Source organism: Sesamum indicum, linkage group LG3 (assembly GCF_026168435.1).
Source record: "Sesamum indicum cultivar Baizhima isolate 11 linkage group LG3, ASM2616843v1, whole genome shotgun sequence".
NCBI classification, from domain to species: Eukaryota; Viridiplantae; Streptophyta; class Magnoliopsida; order Lamiales; family Pedaliaceae; genus Sesamum; species Sesamum indicum.
Window position 1 is genome coordinate 25743405 of NC_142659.1, and position 12145 is coordinate 25755549.

Consider the following 12145-nt stretch of genomic DNA (forward strand, 5'->3'; position numbering starts at 1 on the left):
TTGAAAAAGAAATGCTGTAGCTGATTAGAACATATAAAACTATATTCTTGACATCATGATCTCAATAGAAACCTGCTACACCAGATCATGATTTTCAGAAATGTTGATACAGAAACTAGATAAGATTAATCACAAAATCATTGGCCTAATACAATTACATATATAAAAATACTGAAAAATGCTGCAACCTTCTTTGCTCCAATAATAGCACTGGGTTCAAAAGAGCAGCAATAGTTAAGCTCTTCTTGATATCCACAGGGATGTTTCCCCAAGAGCATCTATTAGCAACCAACAAGCAAAATAACTTTAAACTCAATAAAATTCAAGGCATTACTGCAATATTTCAACTAACAGGACCAATCACATGCTGAAATCACACATAAAAATACTCAGTAAATATCAGAATTTTTACAACCAGTAGAACAAAGCAATTAAAATGATACATTACATCAAACTAAAAAACAGCAAATGCACCATACTAATGCATTGCCCACTAAGCCAAAGTGGTTTTCATCAAGAAGCTCATCAACCACCAGATTAAAGATTGAATAGGGCACACTTAGCAGCAGTTTAGAGGAACCTTAAAAGCACAAGACATATCACCCACTGTAAAAACTAGTCCTATTCATGGCGATGTTTTGTGCTCTTCATCTCAGGCCGCTTCTTGCCCCTACCCACTCGCGAATCATCTGAAGCACTGAAGTCGGAATGTAAATGTAAGAAAACGCAGATGGCATTCGTTGGCGCAGAACATAAAAGCAACACCTCACTTTTTCTAGATTCAAAATGGAAGTAAAACATGTTTCACCGTGACACACACACCCCCCCCCACACACACCCCACACACACACACACACTGCACAAACACACCCCCTCCCCCCCACACACACAACAAACACACACACCCACTGCACACGCACACATATCAGAGTTTTTACAACCAGTAGAACAAAGCAATTAAAATGATACATTACATCAAATTGAAAAACAACAAATGCACCATACTAATGCATTTCCCACTAAGCCAAAGTGGTTTACATCAATAAGCTCATAAACCACTAGATTAAAGATTGAATAGGACACACTTAGCAGCAGTTTAGAAGAACCTTAAAAGCACAAAGCATATCACCCACTATAAAAGCTAGTCCTCTTCATGGCAATGTTTCGTGCTCTTCATCTCAGACCGCTTCTTGCCCCTACCCACTCGCGTACCATCTGAAGCACTAAAGTCGGAATGTAAATATAAGAAGACGCAGATGGCATTCGTTGGGGCAGAAGATAAAAGCAACACCTCACTTTTTCTAGGTTCAAAATGGAAGTAAAATATGTTTCACCGTGACACACACACACACACCCCACACACACACACAACAAACACACACACCCACCGCACATGCATACACACCACACACACCCCCGCACACACGCCCACCCCACACCCCCCACACACACACTCATACACACACACACCCACCACACACACACAAACACACACACACACCCCACATACACAAAAAAAAAGGCGAACAGACAAGAAAATGGAAAAATCGGAATAAGAAGGGGTCATCATTCAGCAAAATTTCTCAAGTTTGTGGTCAATAAAATTGGAAAAGAAATGCAATAGCTGATTAGAACATATAAAACTATATTCCTTGATATAATGATCTCAATAGAAACCTGCTACACCAGATCATTATTTTCAGAGAGGTTGATCCAGAAACTAGATAATATTAATCACAGAATCATTGGCCTGATACAATAATATATATAAAACACACTGAAAAATGCTGCAACCTTCTTTGCTCCAATAATAGCACTGGTTTCAAAAGAGCAGTAATAGTTAAGCTCTTCTTGATGCCCATAAAGAGGCTTCCCCAAAGCATAGAATAACAACCAACAAGTAAAACAACTTTAAACTCAATAACATTCCAAAGCATTATTGCAGTATTTCAACTAACATGACTGATCACATGTTGGAATCACACATAGAATGCTCAAAAAATATCAGAATTTTTACAACCAGAAGAACAAAGCAATTAAAATGATACATTACATCAAACTGAAAAACAACAAATGCACCAAACTAATGCATTGTCCACTAAGCTTCAGTGGTTTTCATCAAGAAGCTCATCAACCACCAGATTAAAGATTGAATATGGCACACTTAGCAGCAATTAGAGGAACCTTAAAAGTACAAGACATATCACCTACTGTAGAAGCTAGTCCTCTTAATGGCAATTTTTCCTACTCTTCTTCTGAGACCGCTTCTTGCCCCTACCACTCGCGAATCATCTGAAGCACTGACGTCGTAATCAGAGACTGAATATGCCTTCCTGCTCCTTTCTTTATGCCGTAGAAAGCAGAATCATCAGAAAAATCATCATCTGAATGATGGTGACTCCTCCTCTTCCTCTTTTCCTTCCTACTCTTCCTCTTTCTTCGCTTGCGCTTCAATTCCTGCAATTTACCTAATTCAAAAAAGTGCATTCAATTCCTTAAAAAGAAAAACAAAAAAGAAATAGAAAAGTACCTTCAAGGTAATCCAACTACCCATACTGCTCAAAAGCAACTTGAGATCATAAAGTAAACTAAAATCCAAAATGCTATGAATAATGGGATGGTTAACAAAAGCAATTAGCACTGGTTAGCTTTGTATTTACTATGGTATTTCAGCAAAAGCCTAAGCGACAAGAAATATAAATCACACAAGACGCCTCAACCTTTAACAAAGTTAGCATAAAAACTTGTAATGGATTTTGATTACTTCATGAAACTTATATCTCTTCCAAAAAGTTAAAGCTAGTGTCTCTTTCCAATAAAGGAATCACCTTTCTAAAGAAGAGTCACATGAACAGTTGTGCCATTTATCAAGCAACACCACAGATTCAACAACTTATAGCCTAATATCTTGGTTTTTGCAATACCAAAACCACATTACTAGGAAACTGTTACCACTGAAATATGTACAAAACTGCCTATAAATACCTGAAGGTAGAAAAATAACAGAAACTTGGGCAGGTGAATGATTAATTCTTTACCTGATAAATAGTAAGCCATATGTAAGCACAAACATGAGTCAAACATCAGCTACAGCATATATAACTGATTAATAGTTCCTTATCAAAAGGACCATTCTCCCTCTTCCATACGGATACCCAAAAGTCAAGGTGATGCTACAGAAACTACTATGTGATTCAAGAGCGAAAATTATAGAGATCGCTAATAGCAGGAAGGGAATCAAAATGGCTAAACACACCAAACTCAGGGTTCAAAACTACGACATTTTTTAGTGGTCGCTGGCAATCAATTTAAGAATTGGTTAGCAGATTATAACCACCCAAGACATTTATCAGATTTTATCAATCATCCACACATTTTCTCACACTATATCTCCTCTAGTAAAGTAAATCAATCCAAAACCACTCTTGCTAACGAGATATATTGAAAGGGAAAAAGAAGAGGGACAATGCACTCTCTCTTGTCCTTTTATTGCTCTTCACTTCAATAAATACTCTTTCATATCAAGTAAACAAAAATGAGAATACACATCTATGCAAACACACAAAAATATTGCAAATGACATAAATAGACCACAAAGACACACGATACCCGTAATGAGCATAAAATATTGGGAAACTATGGTGACATCCTGCACGAGAAAAAGGATTGTGTAGATAGAAATAAAGACTTATAAATTTAAGAAGAATGACAAATGTAACAAGATGCAGATGGCATTCGTTGGCGTAGAAGATAAAAGCAACATCTCACTTCTTCTATGTTCAAAATGGAAAACATGTTTTACCGTGAAACACACACATACACACATGCACACCCCCCCCCACACACACACCGCACACGTACACACACACACACACCCCACACCCCCCCCCCCCCACACACACACAAACCCACACACACCCCACACACACACACATACACACACACACAAAAAAAAAAGACGAACAAACAAGGAAATGAAAAGGCCGGAATAAGAAGGGGGCATCATTCAGCAAAGCTTCTCAAGTTTGCAGTCGATAAAATTAAAAAAGAACTGCAGTAGCAGATTAAAACATATAAATGTTTTCCTTGACATCATGATCTCAATAGAAACCTACTACACCAGATCTTAATTTTCAAAGAGGTTGATCCAGAAGCTTGATAATATTAATCACAAAATCATTGACCTAATACAATTACATATATAAAACACATTGGGAAATGCTGCAACCTTCTTTGCTCCAATAATAGCACTGGGTTCAAAAGAGCAGCAATAGTTAAGCTCTTCTTGATGCCCACAGGCAGGTTTTCCCTAAAGCATCTAATAGCAACCAACAAGTAAAACTTGAGAAGTAAAGTAAATCAATCCAATACCATCCTTGCGAATGGGATATATTTAAAGGAAAATAGGGACAATGCACTCTCTCTTGTCCTGTTATTTCTCTTCATTTCAATAAGTACTCTTTCATATCATGTAAAAAAAATGAGAATACACATCTATCCAAGCACGCAAAAATATTGCAAAGGACATAAATAGACCACAAAAGACACACAATAGACGTAATGAGCATAAAATATTGTGAAACTATGGTCTCATCCTGCACGTGAAAAGGGTTATGTAGATAGAAATGAACACTTAGAATTGAAAGAGAATAACAAATGTAACAAGACGCGGATGGCATTCGTTGGCACAGAAGATAAAAGCAACACCTCACTTCTTCTATGTTCAAAATGGAAGTAAAAAACATGTTCTACCGTGACACACACACTCCCCCACCCCCCCACACACACACATACCGCACACGCACATGCACACACACACACACACCCCACGCACACACACACATGCACCCCACACACACACCCCACACACACACACACAGAACAAACACACACACCCACCGCACACGCACACACACACACACTTACACAAAAAAAAGACGCATAGACAAGGAACTGGAAAATTCGAAACAAGGAGGGGCTATTATTCAGCAAAACTTCTCAAGTTTGTGGTCGATAAAATTGAAAAAGAAATGCAGTAGCTTATTAGAATATATAAAAATATATTCCTTGACGTCATGATCTCAATAGAAGCCTGCTACACCAGATCATGATTTTCAGAGAGGTTGATTCATAAACTAGATAATATTAATCACTAAATCATTGTCCTAATATAATTACATATATAAAACACACTGAGAAATACTGCAACCTTCTTTGCTCCAATAATAGCACTGGGTTCAAAAGAGCAGCAATAGTTAAGCTCTTCTTGATGCACACAGGCAGACTTCCCCCAAAGCATCGAATAGCAACCAACAAGTAAAACAACTTTAAACTCAATAAAATTCCAAAGCATTACTGCAATATTTCAACTAACAGGACCGATCACATATCGGAATCACACATAGAATACTCAGTAAATATAAGAATTCTTAAAACCAGAAGAACAAAGAAATTAAAATGATACACTACATCAAACTGAAAAATAACAAATGCACCATACTAATGCATTGTCCACTAAGCCAAAGAGGTTTTCATCAAGAAGCTCATCAACCACCAGATTAAAGATTGAATAGGGCACACTTAGCAGCAGTTTAGAGAAACCTTAAAAGCACAAGACATATCACCCACTGTAGAAGCTAGTCCTCGTCATGGCGATGTTTCCTGCTCTTCTTCTCAGATCGGTTCTTGCCCCTACCACTTGCGAATATCTGAAGTACTGACGTCGGAATCAAAGTCTGAATAAGCCTTCCTGCTCCTCCCTTTATGCCGCAGATCAGCAGAATCATCAAAAGAATCATCATCTGAATGGTGGTGATTCCTCCTCCTCCTTTCTCCTTCCTACTCTTCCTCTTTCTTCGCCTGCGCTCCAATTCCTGCAATTTATACCTGCAATTTACCTAATTCAGAACAGCGCCTTCAATTCCTTAAAATAAAAAACATAAAAGAAATTGAAAAGTACCTTCAAGGTAATCCAACTACCCATACTGCTCAAAAGCAACATGAGATCAGAAAGTAAACAAAAAACTAAAATCCTATAATACATGGGATGGTTAACAAAAGCAACTAGCACTGGGTTAGCTTTGTATTTACTAAAGCATTTCAGCAAAAGCCTAAGCGACAAGAAACATAAATCACACAAGACACCTCAACCTTTAACAAAGTTAGCATAAAAATTTGTAATGGATTTTGATTACTCCATGAAACTTATCTCTCTTCCAAAAAGTTAAAGCTAGTGTCTCCTTCCAGTAAAGGAATCATCTTTCTAAAGAAGAGCCACAGGAACAATTGTGCCATTTATCAAGCAACACCACAGATTCAACAACTTATAGGCCTAATATCTTGGTTTCTGCAGTACCAAAACCACATTATTAGGAAATTGTTATCACTCAAATATGTACGAAACTGCCAATAAGTACCTGAAGGAAGAAAAATAACAGAAACTTGGACTGGTGAATGATTAGTTCTTTACCTGATAAAAAGTAAGCCAAATGTAAGCACAAGCATGAGTCAAGCATCAGCTGCAACATATATAACTGATTAATTGTTCCTGAGCAAAAGGACCATTCTCCCTCTTCCATGCGAGTATCCAAAAATCAAGGTGATGCTACAGACACTATTATGTGATTCAAGGTGAAAATTATAGAGCCCGCTATTAGCAGGAAGGAAATCAAAATGGCTAAACACACCAAACTCAGGGTTCAAAACTACAATATTTTGTAGTGGTCGCTGGCAACCAATTCAAGAATTAGTTGGAAGATCATAACGACCTAAGACATTTATCAGATTTTATTAATCATCCATTCTTTTTCTATCACTATATCCCCTCTTATAAAGTAAATCAATCCAAGACCACTCTTGTGAATGAGATATATTCAAAGAAAAAAAGAAGAGGGACAATGCACTCTCTCCTGTCCTGTTATTGCTCTTCATTTCAATAAATACTCTTTTATATCAGGTAAATAAAAATGAGAATACACATCTATGCAAGCACACAAAAATATTACAAAGGACATAAATAGACCACAAAGATACACAATACTCGTAATGAGCATAAAATGTTGCCAAACTATGGTGACATCCTGCACGAGAAAAAGGGTTGTGTAGATAGAAATGAAGACTTAGAAATTGAAGGAGAGTGGCAAATGTAACAAGACGCAGATGGCATTCGTCGGCGCAAAAGATAAAAGCAACATCTCACTTCTTCTATGTTCAAAATGGAAGTAAAACATGTTCTAGTGTGACACACACCCCACACACACACCGCACACACACACACACACCCCTACCCCACGCACACACACATGCACCCCACACACACACACACACACCCCCCACTCACACACATACACACACACACAACAAACGCACACAAACACACTTACAAAAAAAAAGACCCATAGACAAGGGAATGGAAAAGCCGGAACAAGGAGGGGCCATAGACAAGGGAATGGAAAATCCGGAACAAGGAGGGGGCATCATTCAACAAAAATTCTCAAGTTTGTGGTCGATAAAATTTAAAAGAAATGTAGTAGTTGATTAGAACATATAAAAATATATTACTTGACATCATGATCTCAATAGAAACCTGCTACACCAGATCATGATTTTCAGAAAGGTTGATCCAGAAACATATATAAAACACACTGGGAAATGCTGCAACATTCTTTGCTCCAATAATAGTACTGGGTTCAAAAGAACATCAATAGTTAAGCTCTTCTTGATGCCCACAGGCAGGCTTCCCCCCAAGCATCGATTAGCAACCAACAAGTAAAACAACTTTAAACTCAATAAAGTTTTAAAGCATTACTGCAATATTTCAACTAATAGGACTGATCACATGTCGGAATCACACATAGAATACTCAGTAAATATTCAAAGGAAAAAAGAAGAGGGACAATGCACTCTCTCCTGTCCTGTTATTGCTCTTCATTTAATAAATACTCTTTCATATTAGGTAAACAAAAATAAGAATACACATCTATGCAAGCACACAAAAATATTACAAAGGACATAAATAGACCACAAAGACACACAATACTCGTAATGAGCATAAAATATTGTGAAACTATGGTGACATCCTGCACGAAAAAAAAGGGTTGTGTAGAAAGAAATGAAGACTTAGAAATTGAAGGAGAATGACAAATGTAACAAGACACAGATGGCATTTGTTGGCGCAAAAGATAAAAGAAACGCCCCACTTCTTCTATGTTCAAAATGGAAGTAAAACATCTTCTACCGTGACACACACACACACACACACACACACACACACACACCCACACCCACACCCCACACACACACACACACACACCGCACATGCACACACACACACACACACTCTCACATAAAAAAAAGACATAGACAAGAAAATGGAAAAGCCGGAACAAGGAGGGGGCATCATACAACAAACCTTCTCAAGTTTGTGGTCGATAAAATTGAAAAAAATGCATTAGCTGATTAGAACATATAAAAATATATTCTTTGACATCATGATCTCAATAGAAACCTGCTACACCAGATCATGATTTTCAGAGAGGTTGATCCAGAAACTAGATAATATTAATCACAAAATCGTTGCCCTAATACAATTACATATATAAAACACACTGAAAAATGCTGCAACCTTTTTTGCCCCAATAATAGCACTGGTTTCAAAAGAGCAGTAATAGTTAAGCTCTTCTTGATGCCCATAAGCAGGCTTCCCCAAAGCATAGAATAACAACCAATAAGTAAAACAACTTTAAACTCAATAACATTCCAAAGCATTATTGCAGTATTTCAACTAACATGACTGATCACATGTTGGAATCACACATAGAATGCTCAAAAAATATCAGAATTTTTACAACCAGAAGAACAAAGCAATTAAAATGATACATTACATCAAACTGAAAAACAACAAATGCACCAAACTAATGCATTGTCCACTAAGCTTCAGTGGTTTTCATTAAGAAGCTCATCAACCACCAGATTAAATATTGAATATGGCACACTTAGCAGCAATTTAGAGGAACCTTAAAAGTACAAGACATATCACCCACTGTAGAAGCTAGTCCTCTTCATGGCAATTTTTCCTACTCTTCTTCTGAGACCGCTTCTTGCCCCTACCACTCGCGAATCATCTGAAGCACTGACGTCGTAATCAGAGACTGAATATGTCTTCCTGCTCCTTTCTTTATGTCGTAGAAAGCAGAATCATCAGAAAAATCATCATCTGAATGATGGTGACTCCTCCTCTTCCTCTTTTCCTTCCTACTCTTCCTCTTTCTTCGCTTGCGCTTCAATTCCTGCAATTTACCTAATTTAGAAAAGTGCATTCAATTCCTTAAAAAGAAAAAACAAAAAAAAAATAGAAAAGGACCTTCAAGTAATACAACTACCCATACTACTCAAAAGCAACATGAGATCAGAAAGTAAACCAAAATAAAAAATGCTATGAATACATGGGATGGTTAACAAAAAGCAATTAGCACTATGTTAGCTTTGTATTTACTAAGGCATTTCAGCAAAAGCCTAAGCGATAAGAAACAAAAATCACACAAGACGCCTCAACCTTTAACAAAGTTAAAATAAAAACTATTAATGGATTTTGATTACTTCATGAAACTTATCTCTTTTCCAAAAAGTTAAAGCTAGTGTCTCCTTCTAGTAAAGAAATCAACTTTTCTAAAGAAGAGCCAGAGGAACAGCTGTGCCATTTATCAAGCAACACCACAGATTCAACAACTTATAGGCCTAAGATCTTGATTTCTGCAGTACAAAAACCACATTACTAGGAAATTATTACCACTCAAATATGTAGGAAACTGCCCATAAGTACCTGAAGGCAGAAAAATAACAGAAACTTGTGCAGGAGAATGATTAATTCTTTACCTGATAAACAGTAAGCCACATGTAAGCACAAGCATGAGTCAAGCATAAGCTACAGCATATACAACTGATTAATTATTCCTGAGCAAAAGGACCATTCTCCCTTTTCCATGCAAGTACCCAAAAATCAAGGTGATGCTACAGAAACTACCATGTGATTCAAGGTGAAAATTATAGAGACCGCTATTAGCAGGAAGGAAATCAAAATGGCTAAACACACAAAACTCAGGGTTCAAAACTACAACATTTTTTTAGTGGACGCTGGCAACCAATTTAAGAATTGGTTAGCAGATCATAACCACCCAAGGCATTTATCAGATTTTATCAATCATCCACACATTTTCTCACACTAAATCTCCTCTAGTAAAGTAAATCATTCCAAGACCACTCTTGCTAACTAGATATATTGAAAGGGAAAAAGAAGAGGGACAATGCACTCTCTCCAGTCCTGTTATTGCTCTTCATTTCAATAAATACTCTTCCATATCAGGTAAACAAAAATGAGAATACACATCTATACAAGCACACAAAAATATTACAAAGGACATAAATAGACCACAAAGACACACAAAACCCGTAATGAGCATAAAATATTGCGAAACTATGGTAACATCATGCACGGTAAAAAGGGTTGTGTAGATAGAAATGAAGATTTAGAAATTGAAGGATGTAGAAGATAAAAGCAACACCTCACTTATTCTATGTTCAAAATAGAAGTAAAACATGTTATATCGTGATCCCCCCCACCCACACCCACACCCACACCCACACACACACACCGCACATGCACATGCACACATACACCCCCCCCACACACACCCCCCCACCGCACACGCACACACACAAACACACCCACTCACATACACACACACAAAAGACGCACAGACAAGGAAATGAAAAAGCCAAAACAAGGCGGGGGCATCATTCAGCAAAATTTCTCAAGTTTTTGGTCGATAAAATTGAAAAAAAAATGCAGTAGCTGATTAGAACATATAAAAATATATTCCTTGACATCATGATGTCAATAGAAACCTGCTACACCAAATCATGCTTTTCAGAGAGGTTGATCCAGAAACTAGATAATATTAATCATAAAATCATTGCCCTAATGCAATTACATATATAAAACACATTGGAAAATGTTGCAACCTTTTTTGCTCCAATAATAGCACTGGATTCAAAAGAGCAGCAATAGTTAAGCTCTTCTTGATGCACACAGGCAGGCTTCCCCAAAGCTTCGAATAACAACCAACAAGTAAAACAACTTTAAACTCAATAACATTCCAAAACATTACTGCATTATTTCAACTAACAGGATCGATCACATGTTGGAATCACACATAGAATACTCAGTAAATATCAGAATTCTTATAACCAGAAGAACAAAACAATTAAAATGTACATTACATCAAACTGAAAAATAGTAGAAAAATTGCATAAAACCCCCCTGTGTTTTAAAAATTTAGCTAAAAACCCCCTGTGTTAAAATAATAGGCAAAAAAAACCCTATGTTTTCCAAATTGTTGCATACTCTCCCATTTCATTAGATGAACTCTAACGGCATTAAACTTTTTCTAAATTGACCGTTATACCCTTCTTATAACAACCATTGATATTTGAATGTAAAAAATAAACGGTCCAGATCTAAAGTAGTATAAATATATTTTTATTTATATTATTTATATATACATTATACATATCGTATATATTATATAGACTATTTCTTTCCGAATCTTCTCTCTATGATTCTGTCGTCGTAGGAAAAGAATTTTCGACCATGGATTATACCATTGGAATCCTCTTCTCAAGACGAACATATCCATACCATCAATTTTAACTTTCATTGACTGGAAAGACTGGGCTTCGAGCACGACCGTCAAAGCTTCTTGGCTTTAATTCGTTGTCATCCGAACGAATTCCAGCCTGGGATCACCACCAATAGACTCGCCTCAACGTGAAGATTCAAACGAGACCAACGTTGCTCATTTTCATCAAGTTTTTGCTGAGATCCAAAACTTTTAAATTTATTTTTGCCGTGATGTTTGTTGCGTCGATTTGCCACCGTCTTGATGAATCACGGCCTGAGACTACCACCGTTAGACTCCCCTTGTTGAGACGATTCCAACGAGACTAAGATTGTTAATTTTAATCACAACCGGTGACTCGTCAGCGTTGGAGAAGACGACGGAGAAGAATTAATAAATAAAAATTAATCAATATTGTTTAATTTAACAAAATTTAAAAATAATAAGAAATATTAAATGTTTAATTTAAA